The 5565-nt window shown below is 47.3% G+C and overlaps 1 long non-coding RNA gene across 1 annotated transcript; it reads left to right on the top strand.

The window, feature by feature from the left end:
* Window positions 1–1731: 1731 nt before the first annotated feature.
* Window positions 1732–4239, top strand: LOC139831132 (uncharacterized). The gene is made up of 2 exons (XR_011745783.1): window positions 1732–2601; window positions 3844–4239. It is a non-coding gene; the product is annotated as an uncharacterized lncRNA (long non-coding RNA).
* The last annotated feature ends 1326 nt before the right edge of the window (window positions 4240–5565 follow it).

The following is a 5565-nucleotide window of genomic DNA, read 5'->3' as shown; positions in this document are numbered from 1 at the left end:
AACGTCCGCCAGACGCGAGCGAACACTTTGCGCGTCCGCGCAGCGTCTGCAGAGACGCATCCGAGGCGCATATTTGGGCCATGTTTGTGTCGCCGCGAATGGCCCGATCGCTTTGCGTCGCCCCACTAGAGGTGGTACCAGGCACATTTTTCCGGCGGACGCAAACGGTCGCTCAGCGTCCGTTTGCGTTGCGCCGCTCCCTGACAGCAAAAGAGGGCATACTTATGAACAGTACAGTCTATTTGCTTGATTTCGATCCACATTACATTATTTGCAAATCAGCAATGTTTTTGTGTGTGTGGAAGAAGTACATGTAGGTTACGAGTGTGGTACAAGAGTAGGTTAGAGTGAACATGCGTAGCAGGAACATTATGCATGATGTATGATACTCTGTCCAGTGGTAGGCCTTACAATAATACAGTGGCAGTTGAACTCAAGTATGAAAAGCCTTTGATTCGTGGCATTTGAAAACACAAAAGAGAAAGATTAAAAAATACATTGGATCCAACACGAATGAATAGACATTGGCAGTTGGCACCAAATGTGAGCTACAGTTTTTTTTTCAGAATCATCAATGAAGTGTGGTAACCTGACAGCGTGTGTAGTCTACCAGCCAGCCAAGTCGGCATCAAGGCACTTGCTGGAACAATCCACAAAGTCTCAGTAGTCAGATATGGTCGAAGATCCGTGATTGATTGCCTCTGTATCGGGGTCATTAGATTTGTACGGAGACCGGCCCTGATCATGCATGAACAGGACCCACTAACAAAGACAACCACTGTTCCATCAAAAAAAAAAAGACAACCACTGTTACATGCTGCTTATAAGATTTTCTATCTTTCCCACAGGTGATAAAAAAAACAATTACAACTTTTACTGTGATTGGGAAATTTAGGAGCCGTTCAAGCTAGTTGATCCAACTGTGGAAAAATCAGTGCTACTAAAAAGTACTAGAAATTATGTACCGGAAAGTACTGGAAAGTACTGGGAATTCTCGTTTGTTTTAATTTAATAGAAGGGTAGTTTCGTAACTTCGCGTTCAGATGGCATTCCTCATCTGAACTTGATCTTCATCGCGTCGCCGCTCGATGTCGTCGCGCCATGGTGGAGGTGGCCGCCCTGTCGCCTCCCCGCGTCGCCGCCCCGACGCCCGCGCTATCTCCCCTCCCAACGCGTCCCTCTCCTCACCGGCATACTTCTTCGCTGCCCGTTCGTGCTCGCTCAGACATCCCCCAACCTGTGCAAAAAATCCCCTTCTCCGGCAGCCCTCTCCGGCCGCCACTCCGGGACCGTGCTGGCCGGCGTCCGACCCTCATTCCATGCCGTGCAGATCCGCACGAGATTCGTCGCCTAGGACTGTAGGAATTATAAAGTGTGGCTTGCAACATTTATACTACATTATTTATTCCCTGGAATTTCTGTGTTGAATATTACCATTGCATTTGAATATCGCTTGTTGTACTTAAATGGAATATGTTTAAGGAAGCCATTTGCTAGTACACTGGAACACAGTATATTATTTATACTGGAATTATACTATGTATAAAGCCCGGGCACAGTATTATCAAGAAAGCCAGGTTGTTCATATGTTGGCTATATGAATTGATTAAAGCCTGTGAATTTGAGTGTTTGTTTCAAATTCAACACGTGACTCACACACGTGTGCTTATGGGACATTGCAGATTAAGGCTCCTAGATGGGTAACGATGATCGTAGTTGGTTTGTTAGCCTGGAGTCTTTATTTAAACAGATATATCTGGAATACTTATCTGCGGAATTACGGTTTAAATAAAACCGGAATTAGCACTATATAAAGGTCCCTAACCCCTAGCCTCAAATTGATCATTGTGAGCGGCACCACGGAAAAGGATCGAGGAATAGGGGTTAGACCGTTTTCGTGCTAAGATCCGACAAGGACGGCATGCTGCGACTCCCCACCTCCGACTCCACCTCCGGCGTTCTGCCTCTTCTCCACGCTCTCGGCGCTGACACGAAGGGGTGCATGGTGTGAGCTCGCGTGAGCGAGGGTGACGCGGACGAGCGCCGCCGGCGTGATCTCCGATTGAGCGAGCGAGGACGCCGTGGCCAAGCGCCCCAGCACGGAGTGACGGCGGTGCCAACATACTGCGCGGCCTCGTGCAGCGCGGCTAGCTGGACGGCGCACTGCACTCTGCGCCGGCTCTTGCAGCGTGACAAGCTAGAAGGCGCCGTGCACCTTGTTGACTCCATCTCCGGCGGCGGAAAGCACTCCCGTCGGCTTTCCGTCCCCCACCTCGCCGAAGGGGTGGAGGCGGCGTCCAGCAAGTTCGAGGACGTGGTGCGGCCGAGCTGGGCCAACGACCATGTAGTGTGCGAGCGCGACTTGCTCAAGCTCTGACTCGACAGCTTCTCGGGCAAGAGCGATACCCTAGTCGTTTCAGACTTCAGAGGATCAGTGTTCAGAATTGTACTAGTTGTTTTGCTGATGTTTATGATCATTGCTCAGTTATTATTTGCATCTGTTTATTATTTCCTAGCAAATGGATAGTTTGGATCTCGGTGCTTATCTATGTTTAGGATTGTGTTTTTTTATCCTAGCTTGGTTCTCTTTTCATATTGGAGGTCCAGTATTCAAAGTATAGCATGCTGAACTTTGCCATTTTCAGTGGTTCTGTGAAGTTTAAACTGTTGTGTTCATTCTGCATTAGGATGTTAGTTGCCGAACAGCAGGCTGTGTAACTCGCTGCTACATTCTCTTATCTTAGTCCTAGCTATTATATAACTCATGAATTGAAAGGGCTATGTTAGATGATCCTTGATCAGGATAAAACACGAGTAGATAAAGTTGTCTTCAGTATGATCAGTGTGCTCTTCAAATTCAGATAGATTACATCTCTGATCTAAATGAAGATATCCGAAACAGCTGTCTCAAAATAGAATGTAACAACACTCTAGATCGGTTCGAACTTTAAATTACAAGTTCACCAGCAATATGAGAACATGGCAAAAGTTAAGTATAGCCATAAATTGAAGAATATGACTGTTTCTAAATTGTCACATGCTATAAGAGCAGCTCGTCTGAAACTACCCTTGACAGCCACTCCCTGTGAGCTTCATAGATCCTTGTATGGGCTCACCTGTTGGGGCCTAGGATTTGACTTCCTGAGTGCCAATTGGTTTTGGAGGGCAGATTTCCTTTTTGCTGGGCTGTTCTCTCCGCAAGCCCAGTGACAGCATCTCTGGCTAATGTATATTGATCCTTTACAGGTAGGTTTAGGAATTTCAATCTTCCTTGGACGCCCACGTTCCCGCTTTTGGCTGCCAATTGGCTTTGGAGGGCTGATTTCCTTTTTGCTGGCATCATCTGGAGGGCTTTCTTCCTTTTTGTTGGCATCATCTGGAGGGCTTTCTTCCTTTTTGCTGGCATCATTTATATCACTGATTACCTGGATGTCATCGCCTGCAGCATTGCCTTCGTCAAGCTATGCCATTCTAGCTTTGTAGGCCTTCTTCTGTAGAGCAGAAACCTGTATGTTAGTTGTAGTGTGCAAACATGGAAGATTTTGCTGAATTGAAAAGACATGTGTCAGACTAACCAGTAAGAACTCCTAGACTTGCTCTAAGGAATACATGCAGGATTATGTGTGGAAGCGGAACTCCAGTAAGAACTCAGACCAATCCAAAATGGTGTTTTGGAGGGGGCTCTGAGGAGGCAAACAAACAAAAATCTATAGTTCTAGACTAGATAGAGGGTCCACTTCTTTCGAAGGATGTTTTGCAAAAGCCTATCACCCTTATCTGAACATAAATTCAATCAATTTGTGTTGGTCACACTTTCAAATAATGAAAGGACATAGATTGGAGAACTCAAATCAGGCAATATGGCAAATGAGTGGCAAATCAGGCAAACACATTGCAGCGCAAACACTGCCAGCTAGTTAACAAGGTTCTGCCAGTTTGTTGTTATATCTAGAGATTGCTTTTATTCTTACCCGAAAACATGTTTGTGCAGCACTACACTGTCTATGAAAGGGCGCTGATAAATGGTGTGCTTAGCATCCAGAGAGGAACGGATCCTGGTGTGATGATTTACATGCTACCACATGCCCCTGGACGGTCTAAAGCGGTGAGCTATCATGGTTGGGAAACAAAGTTCCTTATGGTGCTATTATGGGACAGATGACATGAAAAACTACCCGAGTACTGTCAACTATGTTGCACTGCTGCCTTCATGTTTAAATCAAGCAACTGTGTCACTTCCCTTTTGTGCCTCCTGTTTTAAATTTCTTCTTTCTTCTCTTAAGTTGTCAAAGTTGTAACTCAATTTACAAAGTTCTTGTGCAATTTCTATTTTTGCACTTGCAGGGATAGAATCATTTTTTAAACAAGGCTATTCCATTTACTTTGAGGAGAAAGGAGGTACACCATCACTGATCATCATCCAGTACATACCAAGCACTTTCAACTGGAAAACAACTGGGCTTACTGTTACTCAAGAATCGAGCAATTTAGGTGGAATGTGTACCTTAGATGTGATTGAGGTGCTCTTCACTGTCAGGTGGAGACCACCGGCGCGGAGGTGGCGGTGGGTGCAGGGGCGACGCCGGCGCGGGGTTTCACCTGCCGAAGTGTGCGTCCACGAGGCTTACGAATCCGCCTCCGTCGCAGGCCAGCGGTCCGCGCGCGCGACAGAGATGTCCGGCCGTGGGCGCCAGCGCTGCAGGGGCTCCGCGGAAGGAGTGCCGCAGCGGAAGGTGTTCGGCGGCGGCAGGGGAACGATTAAAGGTGCTCCGAATACACCTCCGTCGCAGGCCACTGGTCTGCGCGCGGCAGAGGTGTCCGGCCGTGGGCGCCGTCGCTGCAGGGGCTCCGTGGAAGGGTTGCCGCAGCGGAAGGTGTTCGGCAGAGGCAGGGAAACGGCTGCAGGTGCTCCGCGGCAGGGGTTCGGCTACACGGTCTCCATGGCCGCGGTGATCGGCGGTGGCAGGGATCGCCCATGAGGTAGAGGATAGGATCGGGGGAAAGGCAGATGGAGCTACAGGTGTGGTCGCGCGATGTGGGGCGGTTGCCATGCAAAGTTACCACAATACCCCTCGAACGTTAAATTATATTGCAAAATTAAGTGGCTAGATCGGACGGTTAGAATAAATCATGGCGGTAGTACTGGGTAGTACTCGGTAGTACCGCCCAATCACCGTAACACAGCTCAAAAACAATATGTAACCATCAATTCAAATGCCATATACGTATAACCATTCATGTTGGTATGCTTACATGATAAGTAGCTTGTGAACGATATCCTCGTCGGTTCATCGCCATGGTTATATACTTACGTGTCGTTGCTTTATCATTTTTACACCTCATGTGGGGAGAAGTTCCTCATTTTATGAGATAATATTATCCTTTGATTACTGGTAGTAACCAGAAGACAACTACAAGTAGTTTTTTACTTCATATTCTTATACCATGCCTGAAATATTTTCCGCCTTCCATCGTGAGCGCTATTGCTAGAAACATGTAGTTTTTTCAGGGAGCTGTCACGGTCTATTCTTTCCTATCGTAGAAACAGACACTCAGGGCCCTTTT

This window comes from Lolium perenne, chromosome 1, assembly GCF_019359855.2.
Source record: "Lolium perenne isolate Kyuss_39 chromosome 1, Kyuss_2.0, whole genome shotgun sequence".
Classification (NCBI taxonomy): Eukaryota; Viridiplantae; Streptophyta; class Magnoliopsida; order Poales; family Poaceae; genus Lolium; species Lolium perenne.
This window is presented reverse-complemented; position numbering and strand designations above follow the sequence as displayed.